This window comes from Trachypithecus francoisi, unplaced genomic scaffold, assembly GCF_009764315.1.
Source record: "Trachypithecus francoisi isolate TF-2019V2 unplaced genomic scaffold, Tfra_2.0 Lachesis_group12, whole genome shotgun sequence".
Classification (NCBI taxonomy): Eukaryota; Metazoa; Chordata; class Mammalia; order Primates; family Cercopithecidae; genus Trachypithecus; species Trachypithecus francoisi.
Genome location: NW_022681457.1, coordinates 35,401,115 through 35,420,052, shown reverse-complemented (window position 1 = coordinate 35,420,052; position 18,938 = coordinate 35,401,115). Strand labels below are relative to the sequence as shown.

The following is an 18,938-nucleotide window of genomic DNA, read 5'->3' as shown; positions in this document are numbered from 1 at the left end:
CACCAGTTAGCATGGTGACCATTAAAAAGTCAGGAAACAACAGATGCTAGTGAGGCTGTGGAGAAATAGGAATGCTTTTACACTGTTGGTGAGAGTGTAAATTCAACCATTGTGGAAGACAGTGTGGCGATTCCTAAGGATCTAGAACCAGAAATACCATTTGACCCAGCAATCCCATTACTGGGTATATACCCAAAGGATTACAAATCATTCTATTATAAAGACATATACAAACATATGTTTATTGCAGCACTATTTACTATGGCAAAGACTTGGAATCAACCCAAATGCCCATCAATGATAGCCTAGATAAAGAAAATGTGGCACATATACACTAGGGAATACTACGCAGCCATAAAAAAGGATGAGTTCATATTTTTTGCAGGGACACAGATAAAGCTGAAAGCCATCATTCTCAACAAACACAGGAACAGAAAACCAAACACCACATGTTCTCACTCAAAAGTGGGATTTGAACAATGAGAACACATGGACAGCACATGCTAGGGCCTGTCAGTGGATGGGACCTAGGGGTTGGAGGGCATTAGGACAAATACCTAATGCATGCAGGGCTTAAAACCTAGATGATGGGTTGACAGGTGAAGCAAACCACCATGGTACATGTATACTTATGTAAGAAACCTGCAGGTACTGCACATGTATCTCAGAACTTAAAGCAAAATAAAAATAAGTAAATGAATAAATAAATAAGAAATGAAAAGAGATTCTTCATTCTGTAGGGATCTGATACCAGGTGGAAACATCCTCAGGAAAGAATGAAGATAACCAGAAATTGTAATTCTATGAATAAATATAAAATACTTTTTCCTCTTAATATATTTAAAATGAGGCTGGGCGCGGTGGCTCAAGCCTGTAATCCCAGCACTTTGGGAGGCCGAGACGGGCGGATCACGAGGTCAGGAGATCGAGACCATCCTGGCTAACACGGTGAAACCCCGTCTCTACTAAAAATACAAAAAGTAGCCGGGCGAGGTGGCGGGCGCCTGTAGTCCCAGCTACTCGGGAGGCTGAGGCAGGAGAATGGCGTAAACCCGGGAGGCAGAGCTTGCAGTGAGCTGAGATCTGGCCACTGCACTCCAGTCCGGGCCACAGAGCGAGACACTGCCTCAAAAAAAAAATAAATAAATAAAAAATAAAATACATATGATTACTTAAAGAAATAACTATTTGCATTATGAGATTTCAACAAATATAGACATTATGCAACTAAAAACTAGATCTTAAATGATGGTGGTTGTAGTAAATATACTTACTGGTTTGTGAAATTCTTACCATTTATTTTCAATAATGTAATAGCAACACTAAGTGGGCTGTAAAAGCTATACATGGTAATCCTATGGCAAACACTAAAGAAAAAAGTCTGCAGAAAGTTGCAGCAAAAAGCCAATGCATAAATTATAATGAAATTATTTAAAAAGAATAGTTATTTAACATGAAGATAGCAAAAGAGCAAAAAAGAAAGTCTAAACAAGAAACAAATAAGCCTAACTCCAATCATAACAATAACTATGTTAAACTTAAATAGCATAAAGGAGATTGTCAGAATAAGTAAAAACCTAATGGGAATCTAGGTTTATATGGGCTGGACTTGTTGAGTCATGAATTTCATTACAGAATGAAATGGCTGTAGGCCTTTACTCTTGGTTCTCCATTTTCCTACATAGGCAGCATCCTTCTATATTAAAGGGAGAAGCCTGGCTTGCTGTGCATTGAATGAAGTTAAAATGCTAGAGATCTCTTTATTTAATATGTTGTCTTTTATTTAATACTGTTACTTTTGATATGAAATTTCTACCTGAACTGTGTCTTGGGCCCTTGGGTCCAAGTACTCTCTGATTGAATCTCTTCAAATAATAAACCTCTTATTTTCTGCAAGAATAGAAGTGGGTATAATGATCAGTCTGCCAACTTAAAAAATAACAATTTACCTTGCAAAGGCTTATCTTTATTAAAAGTGTACACATAAGAGCGTACTTTGATAATGCAAAGAGCAGTTGTTTAAATACTGCTGTGTTTTGAAGAAGTAGCCCTTTTAGGAAATTACAGGAGGAAGAAATTTCTCTGGCTTTGTGTAGCCATGTGGTGAGACTTCATATACACTAGTACTCCCAACACTCCCAGAAAATTTTCCACTCTTTACTCTCTCCACTTCTTGGGAATTATCTAATTGTTGCTATTGGAAGAAGCAAAGAGTATGCTCAGCCCATTCCTTTTTGTTTTTTGTTTTATTTCATTTTCTTTTTCAGGGCCTGCTGAAAAAGTATCCTGAAGTGAGAATGTATTTAATCAGCTTTCTTTCAGGCAGAGAGGTGGGCAGATTCTGTCTCTTAGAGAGATATGTGATAATCTACGTCAATGGATATAACTGTCTAAATATGGTGAGGGACGTGGTTGCAAATCTAGAGCCATGGTATTCAAATAGCTTTAGCCATATGATAAAAATGACAATTACTGTTTTAATTGGGTTTCATTTCTCAAGCGGTTTCAAGTAAGGAGCTGAAAAGGGGTATTAGTACATTTATGTGACCAACAAACATATGAAAAAAAGCTCATTGTCACTGGTCATTAGAGAAATGCAAATCAAAACCACAATGAGATACCATCTCATGCCAGTTAAAATGGCGATCATTAAAGAGTAAGGAAACAACAGGTGCTGGAAAGAATGTGGAGAAACAAACATGCTTTTATACTGTTGGTGGGAGTGTAAATTAGTTCAAACATTGTGGAAGACAGTGTGGTGATTCCTCAAGGATCTAGAACCAGAAATACCATTTGAACCAGCAGTCCCATTACTGGGGATATACCCAAAGGATTATAAATCATTCTACTATATAGATACATGCACACATATGTTTATTGCGGCACTATTCACAATAGCAAAGACTTGGAACCAACCCAAATGCCCATCAATGATAGACTGGATAAAGAAAATGTGGCATATATATACCATGGAATACTATGCAGCCATAAAAAAGGATGAGTTCATGTCCTTTACATGGACATGGATGAAGCTGGAAACCATCATTCTCAGCAAACTAACACAAGAACAGAAAACCAAACACCACATGTTCTCACTCATAAGTGGGAGTTGAACAATGAGAACACATGGACACAGGGAGGGGAACATCACATACCAGGACCTGTAGGATCTGGGGGGTTAGGGGAGGGATAGCATTAGGAGAAATACGTAACAGATGACAGGTTGGTGGGTACAGCAAAATACCATGGCACATGTATACTTATGTAACAAACCTGTATGTTCTGCACATTTATCCCAGAACTTAAAGTATAATTTTGAAAACCTCAATAGAAAATATTTTGTTTTTGCATTCAAAATATAAATAATATGTATAGTTTATGATTTTGCTGCCTACTCTCATTGGGATATTTTAAAACATTTACGATATTATAAAAACATAAATTGTCATTTTTCTCAGATTACATTTTTTTCCTGAGGCTTACTTTTCCGGTGTAAAAATAATTGTCAGTGAGATACCAGCACACAATTAGAAGAAACTGGACTCCGTTCTTACACCATATAAAAAAATCAACTCCAGATGGATTAAAGACCTACATGTCAAACTTAAAACTATAAAAACCCTGGAAGATAACCTAGGAATAACATCTTGGATGTACAAATTGGCCAAGATTGTGTTATGAAAATGCCAAAAGCAATTGCAACCAAAGCCAAAATTGGCAAATGGTACTGAATTAAACTGAAGAACTTCTGCATAGCAAAAGAAGCTGTCAACAGAGTAAACAGGCAGCCTACAGAACGGGAGAGAATATTTGCAGACTATACATCTGAGAAAGGTTTAATATTCAGAATCTATAAGGAATTTAAACAAATGTACAAGCAGAAAACAAATAACCTCATTAAAAAGTGGGCAAATTACATGAACAGACACTTTTTAAAAGAGGACAACACGTGGCCAACAAGCATATGAAAAATAGCTCAACATCGCTGATCCTTAGAGAACTGCAAATCAAAACCACAACAGGATACATCTCAAGCAAGTCAAAATGGCTATTATTGAAAAGTCAAAAAATAACAGATGCTGACAAGGTTGCAGAGAAAAGGGAACGCGTATGCACTGTGGTGGAAGTTAAATTAGTCAATCATTAGTGAAAGCACTGTGGAGATTCTTTAAAGAGCTGAAAACAGAACTACCATTTGACCCAGCAGTCCACTACTCAGCATATACCCAAAGAACAATAAATCATTCTACCATAAAGACACATGCATACACATGTTTATTGCAGCACTTTTGACAATAGTGAAGACATGGAATTAACATAAATACCTACCAGTGGTAGACTAGATAAACAAAATGTGGTATGTCTACAGCATGGAATACTATGCAGCCATCAAAATGAATGAGATTATGTCCTTTGCAGGAACATGGATGGAACTGGAGGCTGTTATTCTTAGCAAACTAATGCAGGAAGAGAAAACCAAATATCCTATGGTGTCACTCATAAATAGAAGCTAAATAATGACAACACATGGACACAAAGGTGAACAGAACAACAGACATTGGGGACTACCAGAGGGTGGAGAGTGGGAGGACATAGTGGTTCAGGAAAAAAACAAACAAAAAGTAAAAACTATTGGGTACTATACTTAGTACCTGGATGACAAAATAATTTGTACAGCAAATCCCTAAGTCACAAATTTACCTAAATAACAAACCTGCACACGTACCCATAAACCTAAAATAAAAGTTAAAATATTTTTTAAAAAAGAGATTAATGATAGCAATAAATGACAAGAGGATGGTATAAGTGGAACTTTTATATATAGGTGGTGAGAGTATAAATTGGCAAAACTACTTTGGAGAATCACTTCATAGTACCTAAAACTTGACCATAGGTTTATCTTATGAACTGACCCAGGAATTTTACTTCCTGGCATATTTTTAATAGAAATAAGTGTAAATCTTCATCAAAAACATGTATAAGATGCCAGGGACAGTGGATCACACCTATAATTTCAAATCTTTAGGAAGACAAGGCAGAAGGATGACCTGAGACCAGGAGTTCAAGGCCAGCCTGGACAACATGGTGAGACCCCAGCTCCACAAAAAACATAGATAAATTAACCAGGCATAGTGATGAGCTGTGATCTTTTTTTTGTACTCTCAATTGAGTGATAATGTAAAATTCTGTCTGTAAAATAAAATATGCATGGCTACTCATTTTTTTTGTAATAGCTAAAGACAAATTGCAAATAGCAAATGCCTGATGCCAGCAAACTTGACAAATAAAATGTGACATATTAATAAAACAGCAAATTACAGAACAATGACATGAATAAATTACTACCATATGCAACAAAAGGAGGAATCCCATAAACATTATGTTGAACAAAAGAAGCCAGATACAAGAGTACATATCACACAAATTCAGGTATATGAAGTTCAAGAATAAGCAAAACAAATACATTGTAAAAATAAATCAGAATAGTAGCTACCATTGTAGGTAATTAATGAGTAGGACACCAGGGGACACAAGAAAACATTCTGAGGTGCTGAATATGTTCAAAATCTTGATCTAGATGATTGTATAAATGTATGCTAAATCTAAAAAAGGTTTTAAAAGTTGCCACTTGCTTTATATCTTCTTTTTTTAACATAAAAATATTTAAATATTTGATTACTATAACACAATCAAACATAGTGAACCTCACCATAGTTTAGTATGTTTGTTGGCAGATAAATTTATTATTTCCATATATTGCCATGACATTTTTGTAGACACTTAATAAGTACTTATTTAGTAAGAGTTAATGAATAAAACTGACACTCAAAAATATAACAACTACTTATATTCTACAAAGAGTAATAATAATTTATCAAATCTAAAATCTGCTCAATCAGCATTTAATTAGGAAGTTAAATTGTAATTGTTCCTTTCTTAGAAACAAGATTCAGCCCTATATAATTGCTTAACTATAGGAGTAAATGTAAAAATAATAAAATGATAAAATAGTGTAACTGTCTATTAGTTATTATTTAAGACAGAAATGTACATTTGTTGGTGCTATATAATAAGAATTAACATAATTTCTATTTTTGAGGGGGAAATTAGTTTATTAATTTAATAATTACATAGTGATATCTATTGTGGTATATTTAGATAGGATTGATGGTGAGTTGACCACATCACAGTCTAATTTAAATAATCTCATTGCAGCCTTTAAAAGAGAGAAAGAATCTATAGTTACTTTCACTTATAACAAAACACTATCAATTCTATAATATTGTCAGTTGTTATCATACAACTTAATATAATCTGCCATAAATTATTTCTAATCTGCTTAATCAGAGTTTTTTGTCTTTAAGATTCTTATATAAAACTTTCAGTCATGTATTGTAAATTAATAATATAGAAAACTGGACACTGTATCTTTTATTTATCTTTTTTTTTTTTTTTTGGATTGACAGTGCAGTGAAACCAAGTACTTGATTAGAAGAGGCAAAGTTGTCAGTTCTGAAAAGACATGGCTAAATTCACAATTAATTCTCTTATTAATCATGCTATCTCAAATTTTCAATTTAAGAGCCTATGCAATACAGGAAAATGCACTTTTCATAATATTAGTTGATTATAAGAATTTCATGTCTTAAATTTTCAAAAGAAACATAGACTTTATCAGCATCTTTCTAACATCATGGGAAAAAATGAATCTATCATTGCTGGTGTCAAAAAAATTGGTCAATTGAATTATCTGGTTGACTTATCATTCCCCTTTACTTTAGGAATAAATGCAGCAGGTGTTTCATTTCATGGTGATTATTTCATAAACATGGCTAAATTTTCATGCACTGTGCAGAAAATGATAATATATTTATAGACAAATGAACAAGGAATCTTTTTTAAAAAAATTATTTCAACTTTCGGTTTCAATAAAATTAATGGAAATACTTCAATTTTAAAATCTCCATTGTATAAATGACATTGACACTTGAAGCAAGTGTGAGTTTACTTTTTAATCATAACTTTTCTTAATATCAGTAATCCTAAGGCATCACCTTTCATTATTCATGTGAAAAGTAGGTAACGATGAGCAAAGTGCATGCCTTGTCTTCAAAGGGCCTCATGTTTAATGGTGAAGACATAGTAGTCACATTGTGGTGTGCCAGTGTGCTAGCATAGCCACAGAGATAAAGTGAAACATTGCTCTTCCAGAATCACACAAAACAATAAAAACAATGTATATAATGGAGGATCATGTACTGAATCCATCTTCAATTAAGTTTTCAAAGTTTCCACATTGATCAAGGGTGGCATTTGATGTGATATGTTATGCAGTTGGTTTCAAAATGATTTACTCTTGAAAAGTCGAGAAGTGTTGCTAGAATGTGCTAATTGCCATTGGATCGAAGTTTATCCCTCCCTGTACTTTGCTTTAACTCTTTCCTTTAGCTAACATTTTCCACTGTATCCTGTTGAATTCCTGTCCCTTTTACAAGAGTTTCTCTCACATATCATTCTTTTCCTTGAACACTCATCTAGCCTGTGACCTCAAAAAATCCATAGAACCTCTCTTCACTTTTAACTAGCAATTAGGAGTTGGCCACCCTCCTCTTCCTTTCAATCTGCCCTTTCTTCTCCCAACATTTCCTGGTACAACAGAAAAAGCAGTTGTCTTCCAGTGCTCCACTGAAATTTTGTGGTTGGCATTTATTTTTTCCTAAAATAGCCTTTCTTCTGTAAATGCATTTTATGACTATCTTCCCTCCTATTTTCCATCATCTTAGCTCATGCAGATAGGCCTTTAGTGTTTTCACCTTCTTTTAAAGAGGACTTGGGCACATCTTTGAACAGTTTTCCCTCTTTTCCAACTCCTATAATCACTCAGACTATTTCAAAATTCAGTTGTGTGATGCATCCAATCAATTTTTTGAAGAAATAGTTATTCAACATTTTTAATCTACTGAGCAACTGAGCATTGTGTATATCATTATGAATACACAGGTGATTATTTCAGAGGCTTTGATACAAATGATCTCATCTTGGAAGACAGACAAATGGACCAAATAGTTACAGAAGTACCTCTCATGAACTATAAAAGAAACTTATATATGGTCTGTGGAAATAAATTTTTTAGTAAGACTTATGCCATCTTACAACCCTGGCTCCAATCTAGGCAGTTAATTTGATAACCATATCTTCACCTCTCTACCTCTCTATTCCCGCTCCCAGATACTACCCACCAGAACTCCAGACTTTATCCTTATTGAACTTATCTCCATGCCATTCCTTTCCTAATTTTGTGTCATTTTTCATATGGTTCCATCTGTCTGAAATATCTATCACTCCTCTTGGCCATCTGTCAAACTCCTGTTCATAGATTTTAGCTTAAAAATTAACTATCAGATGAAAACTTCCCTGATATACCAAAGAAGGTTGAAATATCAACTCTTTTGTTCTTCTGTGCCCTTTGTGTGTACTTCTAGCATCTCTTTAACATGTCTCTGAGCTCCTAAAAGATAGAGTCTGAATATACACATTTAGTAAGGAAGACATACATTTTCAAAACTTTTATGAAATGAAGTCTGACATACAAAGGGGAAAAGATGCTAGAGAAATTCATATCAAAGAACAGGTCTTTTATTCCTATGATGTTCCTTAGGAGCAACTTTCTTGTTAATAATTGATCAATTGTATAGTGTAATGAAAATTGATTCCGAAGTCTCCAAATTGTCTAGACATCTTTATTATTCAGGTAGACTAACTTTTTAAAGAAGCAAACTGCAAATTAGAGTGTTTGCCATGATAAATTTTATTTTTTGTTTATATAAATTCCAGTGCTGATGTTCTTATCAAGTAGCTCTACAGGGTGGCTCTCTTTCACATGATGTCTCTCACTAATCTCAGGTTTCGTTCATTTTGTGAACCTACCATCTGTAAAACTAGGTCTTTAAATTGATTAAAAATGAGAGCAGAGCACATATACTTAATAATGACAGTCTGTAATTGACACTTATCACTTCTGATCATGTTTCATTAACCAGAATTAGTCACATAGCACCAGCTAGACACAAGAGAGACAGCAAATATTATACTATAGAAGACCATGAGTATTGGTGGTCTGTTAGCCTTCTGTGTCAAACAAGTGCACTGGCATAAATATCTGCAAATAGTAGATATTGTCTAAAAGCAAGGATCTGATAATTGAAAAGAATTGAAATCCTCCAAAATATTCATCTGAAGATGACTAGAGAAGAGACTTAACTATGGATTAATAAACTATTTTTTCTAAAATGGTCTTTTAAATTTGGATTACTCTTTTAGGTTATAACTTGATAGTTCTAAGAAATGCACAGCTATGCCTGGCTCCCTGCTTTTTATTGTTGTTTCAGAGGAAATATTTTTGGAAGAAATATGCTTTGGAAGAAATATTCATGTCCCAGTATAAAAAATAGGTTTTATTTAAAGTTCAGAAAATTGGTACTAGGTATTAGAATTTTGTTTTGTCCTTTATCTCAGTGATCTCTGTGAAATGCTTATTTCATTTACAATTACTCCTCCTATCTGACTTTTGTTTTTTTCTGTGACAAATGGGCTCACAATTCTACCTCAATCACAACAAAATTGAGTATCAGTACTTTTTGTTATTGAACTCATACATGGACTCTAGATTCTAAGAGAACGAGCTCATGCTATTTTCTTGACAAATTGTTTCTCAATTGGTATCTACATGCGAAGTAAATTACAAGGTCCATGACTTTTGTAAAATATCAGTTAGATTAAATTGAATAAGTTTATTTTCTGTAGAATATACCAAAATATTTTATATGCTACTTTTATTCTATCAGAATTAGCTAATAATGATACTTCACGTCGTTAGTCTTACTTAATCTTTAGAGCAATCCCATAAGACAGATATTTTTATTATCTTAATTTTATGAGCCTGTGAAAATGCAAAATGGTAATGCTAAGGTCACAGTATTAACAAGTGCTAGAACTGAGGCAGCCTGATTCTAGTCTGCATGCTTAACCACCATGACTTATTACTACTAATACTGTGGCAGCTTATTTAGCATTACAAAGATGTATCACCAAGGGCATAATAAAAGCACATGAGAACTTTTATTCTTATTTGATAGATATATATTTATTAATTACTTATTAATGATGATATCTATTTGAATGAACATATTTATGAGTTCCAGGAAGAAGAAAGACTCCTATTTTCAGAAGGGCCAGATGGTACTAGTGATAAAGTATTACAACATTTTAGAGGGTGTTGTGTTTTAGGTTATGGCTTTGCTTCAAAATCAAGAGTTGAATTTCAATAAATAAATTTATATAAAACAGTTTTACTTATACTACATTAAATGAATTGGGTTGTTCTGTTCCACGTGGCTCAAACTGTGACTTTATATTTCTCAAACCATTGCTCTGCTATCATTTTTTACTACCCCCTCCTAGACTTGCTAGTAAGTTGATGTGCTTCCAACATGACAGATGCAATAAAATGGCTATTTTGGGAGTGAACTATTATACATGTATAGAAAGAAAGATGGGTATTTTACTTGCTACTTCATACAGGTTGCAACACTAGTGAATATGATGTGATTAGCTATTTTCAATAACAGAGAAAGTGTTTTCTATTAAACGAGTTTAATTTTTTACTTCTTTCAATTCCACTATTTTTACAGAGCCTATTATATATCTTAGAAAATACAAATGTACTTTAAGAAATAATTCTTGCCTTAAGAAAAATAAGGTATTATTTACTTTGATACACAAGTGATATTAATATAAATCATTGCTGTGGTGCTAGCATAGGATACATTAAAGTCATTTACATTTGTTTATATGCTCCTCCCCTTTTCAAAATAGCTACTAGTAAATCTCTAAGCAGTAATTAAAGGAATTGAAGGAAGTATTGAAATATTTAACAGTACCCCCAAAATTAGATACTCTATAATTGATACTTTAACCATTCTTAATAAATGCTCTACTTTTGCCAAAAATTTGACTAAACTTTTTATGTGTACTTCATGTAAACATCAAATCTGTACTAATTATACCAAAAAACAAAAATAACAATAACAACAGTAACAAAACACCATACATGCTTACCTAGTGTATAATTCTTGTAAGATTTTTCTGCCTTCTTAAGTAAGTATTCCAGGATATTAAGATAAAGAAAGATTTGTCATTTTTATGGTCAATATTTTTCCATGTTGCAGGTAAATTCTAAATATTAAATTTACTTTAGACCCTTAACATTTATTTGGACTTTTGATATCATTTAAATATATTTAGACTGCTTCTTCTCAATGTATTTTGCAAAACATGGGTATATTTTACACAGCTCAGGTATATTTTACTTAGTTTATATGGAGGCTTTGAAAATCTCTTAGTCTTTGCCTGTCTTAGTTTTCTCGGTGTAAATGAAAGAAGATATATGTTAAAGATTAGAAATAATGTGAAAACAGTACCTAAAATATATTAAGCACTCAGTAAGTAGTAGCTAAATTTAAAATGCTAAAAATATGTATTTGAAACAGATTTTAGTGATTATATGAATTATAGTAAATTCTTAGAATGTATGACAACAATTTTGATCCTTCCACACATCCACAGTCATTTAGTGATTATGTCAAAATTGGTTTCTCGAGCACGTCCTCAGTACTGTCTGCTTTCTACTTTCACCTGTGGTTATTTAGTCACCACTAGATGGTGTCCTTTTATGTCAGTAGCTTTTAACTCAGTTTTTCAACAGGAAAGAAGTTTCATTATTCCTTCCTTCTTTCTTTTCTTCATTCACTCGTTTGTTTATTTCTTCATTCATTCATCTCATCCATCCATCCATCCATTCATCCCTCCACCCACTCAGCTATCTATCCATTCACTCATGCTACCATTCATTTAAAAAAACTTAATTGAAAAACAATCATGTGCTGGGCAGTGAAAATTTAAAAATAAAACAAAACTAAAACCAATAATAATAATAATAAAAAAAACCTTGGAATTTTACATTGTCTCTGCCCTTGAAGAGCTCATAGACTATTTAAAGTACTTTTATTCAGAAAGTACTTATTGGGCACATACCTGTGTCATCTTCTGTGCAAGGTGTTATGAGCTTAGATGAAGAAAAACAGGGAAAGCATCCTACCCTCTTGGAGCTTGTATTGTCATAGAGAACAAGCCAACCAACCAATAGTTGTATAGAATAAATAGAAGGTAATTTCGTACAAGTGACAAAAGGTAGTTCAGGGGATAGTTACCCTGACTGAACAAAACCTTTTCTCATACTCAGAGATTCATAACTGATAGAATGAATTTTTATAAGCAGGTTTTTTTCATTGTTTTTGCTCTGATTACACTGCTTGCCATTGTTCCACTGTGCTTTAGTTTGTCCTGAAGCTAAATTGTCCAGGAATTATAATTGATTTTTATTTTCAACTAATTAATACTTCTCTAAAGTAGTTTATTTTCCCAGTTTGGGAAATGAGGACAAATACCTCTCTGGTCTCTTGTTTTTCTTCATAGTATTAGGCTAAAATGGAAATTGGGGCCATTCTTTTTCTTTGTCCATTTGGGTGTGTCGCTAGTGAAGGAAACCTCCCAGCCAGAATCAGATACTTGCACAGGAAAAGAACTGCTGAATGCCTAAGGCATGTCTGAGCAAGCTTTACTGCCCTATTTATAAGACAACAGGGTGCTATGCTTAGAAAACCCAGCTTCTTCTGGGAACCCACAGGCAAATCTGTTACCAGGCAACAACTGATTTCTTATGAAAACCAAATATAAAAGCCTACATCATTAATTAAACAGATAAGAATACAGTCTTCCCACAGTTACTAACCTGCAAACAATGTAGTTCTGCATGTAATATGTATCAATCGCCATTTTGGTTTTAAAAGGATGCTATTGTTTTCAGTCATATACAGTGGATAATTGCTGTGAAGGTAAGAAGGGAAATGGCCTGTATTAAAATTTCACTTAATAATTAGGGAGAATGAATACTTTTTATCTATTAAAAATAGAGTATAGCCATGAGGTCTATATTTAAGCTTCAGGAAAGGTGCACATACTGATGTCATCAGTTTAGCATAAGAGGTGTCATATCAGTCTTTTTTTTGAGACGGAGTCTCACTCTGTCACCCAGGCTGGAGTGTAGTGGCCGGATCTCAGCTCACTGCAAGCTCCGCCTCCCGGGTTCACGCCATTCTCCTGCCTCAGCCTCCCGAGTAGCTGGGACTACAGGCGCCCTCCACCTCGCCCGGCTAGTTTTTTGTATTTTTTAGTAGAGACGAGGTTTCACCGTGTTAGCCAGGATGGTCTCGATCTCCTGACCTCGTGATCCGCCCGTCTCGGCCTCTCAAAGTGCTGGGATTACAGGCTTGAGCCACCGCGCCCGGCTCATTTCAGTCTTAAGTGATAGGCAGAGGACAGATAGAGAACAAACGAGTCTTAAGAGACCCAGAGAGAGCCAAAGCAGCAGAAAAAAAAAAATATATACATCCCCAAATCTCAGCAGGTCATAGTCAGTACTGAGATTCCCCAAATCGTATAGGAAGGGGGTGTTGTACAACTCACCAGTGACCAGACTCACAATGCAGTTTTCATTATAAATATAAAACAGAGGCAAGCTGCATTCTGTTATTTTCTTAAGCTCTACAAAACCATGACAAGTAAGTGGACAGATACAGAAAGAAAGAAGGACCCAGGATCTAACATCTACTAAGAGGTGAATGATAGGTACCGGGAGGTAAGAGAACTCAGGACTAATTTTCCTCCTAATGATAGATGAGAATAAGCTGTTTGTAGACAGATGTTAGTTTAATAATCTTAGAAAGTATGAGCTGGCTTGAATATTAACTCAGAGTATTTTGTGAGAACTGATTCTCCACTTCCAATGATAATCTCTGTAATTGGTTTAAATAGTGATGTCAGTACAGTTTACAGACCTGTGACAGGTAAGCAGGTGTTCAATAAACACACAAGAGTGTTGATTTGGAAAGATCTATTTCTATTTTTGAAATAATTTTAGTGATATTCTCCTTTCAAGTGGAAAAGACTATGATGTACTTGAAGGGGAGAATATACTTAACCACTCTTGGTGTTGTATGTGTCTTTTAATTCACATGGCAGAGTGTCGTTTTACTCATGAATTTGACAGATGGGTAGAATCACATACATTCTCCATGTATACAACTTGCTGCTTGAGCAAATTTTGGTTGAAATTTTTGTCTCTGGAACAATTATTAATGAGAAAATGGTTAGCAATATATGCCTATTTTTAGGAACTATTAATTTCCTATTTTCTAGTTTATGATCTCCAAGTTGAGGAAAAGGCCTACAAGTCACAGACCTTGAGTATTATAAGCAACTACCACTCTGATTCCTTGAAGAATTCTTCCAGAGCTCAGTCATAATCTGCATCCAGCGTGATGCTAAATGCTTGCCAGTCTGGGGCAAAAGAAAAGTCAAAGTCTTTTCTGGAAAGTGTCTCTGGTGCTAGGCCTAGAAATTAGGATGATAACAGTTGAATTGACATTGCTACAAGTTTCTTTTAAAAAATAAATGATTTAACATGATTTCTTGACTAAGTTTGAGTTATGCTTCCCCAGTAGAAATACCACAAAAACTTTGTTGTGCCCTTTTTAGGGTATTATATCTGGAGGTACATGACGTGTCTGGTAATGTCAATTTTGATCGATTTGCTCGACTTTTTTTACCATGCAATTATCAAATTTCTGTCTAAATTCTTGCCCAAATCAATTATTACTACGTTAGTTGCAAAATGTTGCTTATCTAACTCTACAATTTCTCTACATTCCTTTTTTCATTGTTAACTAACTACTTTATTTTGTTGGTTATGCATTTATTTATTATTACATGGGCTCATGGGGACTTATTCAGTTAATCTAAATAGCTTATTGAGAAAATTGGAATGTAGGTTATAGATAAGGCAAACATATCAATGTTAAATTAATTTATTTTGAAATATAAGACATACCTTTCTTCCTTGGAAACATATACTACAGTATTAATGGATAAGGTTACATGATGTTTGTAATCTATTCTCAAATGGTGCAAAAAATAAAAAATAAAACAGAACAAATATTAATATATATAGATACATAAGATGGTCATATGTTGATGTGTGTGTATGTATATATATTTATATGAATTATAAAGCAAATGTAGTAAAATAAAAATAGGTGTATCTGAGTGTATGGTATATGGAATTTCTCCCCAGTATTTTTTGTGACTTTTCAGTAAACCCAACATTATTTCAAACTGAAAAGCTGAAGAAGAAAAAAGGTATAATTGTTATTGGCATTTTGTACCTATTCACAACATATTTCCAGTGATATTTGTGGTCTTAGTACAGAATTATGGAAACCATCTCTTGAGCTTATTAAAACTAATGAAGTCACTCTTTTGGTGTTGCTGGGTTTTTTTTGTTTGTTTGTTTATTTTAATTTTGCTTAGTGTTTCCATGTTTGTTTTAAACATAATCACACAGAAGGCTGAGCATGGTGGCTCATACCTGTAATCCCAGCATTTTGGTGGCCGAGGTGGGCAGATCACTTGAGATCAGGAGTTTGAGACCAGCCTGGCCAACATGGTGAAACCCGGTCTCTACTAATAACACAAAAAGTAGCTGGGTGTCTTGGCATGCACCTGTAAGTACAGCTACCCAGGAATCTGAGGCAGGAGAATCGCTTGAACCTGGGAGGGAGAGGTTGCAGTAAGCTGAGATTGCACCACTGTACTCCAGCCTGGGCAATAGAGTGAAACTGCATCTCAAAGAACCAACCAACCAACAAACAAAAACCCGTAGTCATACAGATGATTTTGTATTAGCCTGTTCTCACACTAATGATAAAGGCATACCTGAAACTGGGTAATTTATAAAGAAAAAGAGGTTTAATGTACTCACAGTTCCACGCGGCTCGGGAGGGCTCACAATCATGGTGGAAAGCAAAAGGCACATCTTACATGGTGGCAGGCAAAAAGAGACAGCCAAGTGAAAGGGATTTCCCCTTAATAAAACCATCAGATTGCATGAGATTTATTCACTACCATGAGAACAACATGCGGGAAACCATCTCCATGATTCAATTATCTCCCATAGGGTTTCTCCCACAACAGGTGGGAACTATGAGAACTACAATTCAAAATGAGATTTGGGTGGGGACACAGCCAAACTATATCAGATTCATTCTGATTATGTTAATAGTAAATACTCAATATTAATGGCTACATTATTGACAAATTAATTCAGACGTATGTTTTTGTAATGTTTTATTTTTTATTTACTTTTATTTTATTTATTTATTCATTTTTTGAGACAGGGTTTTGCTCTTGTTGCCCAGGCTGGAGTGCAATGGTGTGATCTCAGCTCACTGCAACCTCCACCTCCCAGGTTCAAGCAATTCTCCTGCCTCAGCCTCCCAAGTAGCTGAGATTACAGGTGCTTGCCACTACGCTGACACAGATTTTTTCTAAGTGGTTTTTATGTGTGATATCTAAGCTAAGCCTTCCAACAACCCAATGACAATGAGTTAAATTGTACTATCCTAGCATTTTAAATAAAGAAAATGACTTTCAATACATATTTTTTCAAGGTCACATAACTCTAGTAAAAGAGACCGCACTGGAATCCAGAACTATTCGACTTCGAGCCAGTAATCTTTTCAGCACATCAGTGTCTTCTCATAATTAAATTTCTTCTTTGTAATTGTTAATATGCATACTATATGACCAAAATTGTATGAGTGTGATAAGGGAACATTTGAAAAACCAGGTTTTCAATTTCATTTTTTAAATAAACATTTCTCAAGTGCCCAAGATGTGTAGAGCAATATATTCATAGTGCCAACTAATCAGCAAATTTATAGTCAGATCATATTTTTTTCCTATCTTCACCATATGTTCCAAATTCAGAAGTTGACTAGATCATTAAAACACACACTCGTATCTCTACTTCGCATGATGAATACACATCATTTTGTTATATTTTATTTGTTATTGTTATAATACAGTAATTTCCAGCTGGAGGTGAGGAAGAGAAATACAGACAAATATCACAGCTCCTCGCCTCCCACTCCACAGCCCCTCATGGTATAACAAAATCTGGGCATGATTTAGAACTTGTGTATTTTTTAACTCTTCCCCTTATAATTCTTATAGTATCATTAAGTTGCATAGGAGCAAAGTTATATTCTGAGAGCTATTATTTCATAATTTACAAGGGCAAATCAGAGGAAACATTTATGCTATTGTAACCTTACTAATTACTGCTCAGTTTGATCTAGTCTACATGAAATTCTAACATTTGAGAGATTTAAAACATCTCAGAAGAAACTATTTTGCCATCAAAATACTTGATTTTAATAAGTTTTCGATAATAACAAATTCTAGTTTGACAAGTTAGAATCTCCAGAGTCATATTTTTTTGTTGTTGTTCCTGATCATTCATATCCATTTTGTCACCAAATAATTGCACTTCTACTTTGAGATTTTAAATATATATATTTACCTTCTTTTTTCAGTTCTTATGGCTAGTGCTTTAATTCTGGCTTATATTACTATATACTTGGAAGGTTGCAATATAACGAATTGTCATCTCGAAATACAAATTTGTGTGTATGCATCCAAAGTTGCAGAGTCTCCCTGTTCCACTTAAGGTCAAGTTTAAACTTCTGACCCCTATGTTTTTTTCAGCTTCAGGTCCATTTTTTACTTTATCTGATATACCCCTATTTTCCATGTTTTTGTCCCTGGTCAAAAAAAAAAAAAAAAAAGAAACTCTCCAAAAAGATTTTCTTATCATGTCTCCGCAGGCAGAAATATTCTTTTGTACTTCCAGATCTGATTTTTAACACTTATTTTCACCTAGAAAGGGTTTAGCATATTGCCCCAAATTAAGTAAGAGCTCAACAATTGTCATATATTATTTTATTTCTGGTGACAGATTATCTGAATATTGGAAGATTATTTCTAAATCATCTATTTCTTATTATTTGTTTTTAAAGCTATTCTGACCCTCCCTTTGGTTGAGAGGAATAATGAAATTTTCTAAATAATGACATGAAATGTATTAAAGGATTGAGTATATAATATCAATGTACTAAGACAGAGAAGTGCTTTTTATCTGGTATTTTGGATGAATAATTTTAAATTTATTGCTTGTCTTTTCAGAAATAAAATAATAAAATACATCATTTTATATTAACTTATGAAAAAGCTTGCATTGACAACCCCCAAACATACAGTAGTTAACTTTGCTCATTATCTTTCTTTTTAGCCTTTTCCCACATTTTTCGTGCAAATAAAGAAAATAACACCTACTGCAAACAATCCATGGCTTAAAATCATCAATGGTATTAATAATAAATGACCATAGAGGAAAAGGTGCCAAATTCATCATTTTAAAATCACTTATTTAAAAAACTGTCCAAATGCTTATAAAAAGACATACAAACACCACTTCTTTAGAAAAAACACTCCCTGAAGAGTTTCAGAGTTATACTCTCCAGAGCAGAGTAGCCTATTTCAAAATGTTACTGAAACCTATTGTTAGTATGTTTTCATGTTTCTAATAAAGACATACCTGAGACACGGAAGAAAAAGAGGTTTAATTGGACTTAGAGTTCCACATGGCTGGGGAGGCCTCAGAATCACGGGCTGGAGGCAAAAGTCACTTCTTAGATGGCGGCAGTAAGAGAAAAATGAGAAAGAAGCAAAAGCAAAATCCCTGATAATCTCATCAGATCTCATGGGATTTATTCACTATAATGAGAATATCACAGGAAAGACCAGCCCTCATGATTTAATTACCTCCCCCTGAGTCCCTCTCACAACATGTGGGAATTCTGGGAGATACAATTCAAGTTGAGATTTTGTGGGGACACAGCCAAACCATATCATTCCACCCC

General features: G+C 34.2%; 1 long non-coding RNA gene across 1 annotated transcript in view; it reads right to left on the bottom strand.

The window, feature by feature from the left end:
* The window catches only part of LOC117093829, a 45,872-nt gene extending 33,588 nt beyond the window's left edge, over nucleotides 1-12,284 (bottom strand). Inside the window, exons 1-2 of the long non-coding RNA XR_004441263.1 lie at nucleotides 12,094-12,284; nucleotides 11,119-11,152 (exon numbers count right to left, since the gene is read on the bottom strand). This is a non-coding gene — a long non-coding RNA (uncharacterized LOC117093829). The remainder of the gene's footprint in view (nucleotides 1-11,118; nucleotides 11,153-12,093) is intronic.
* Nucleotides 12,285-18,938: the final 6,654 nt, after the last annotated feature.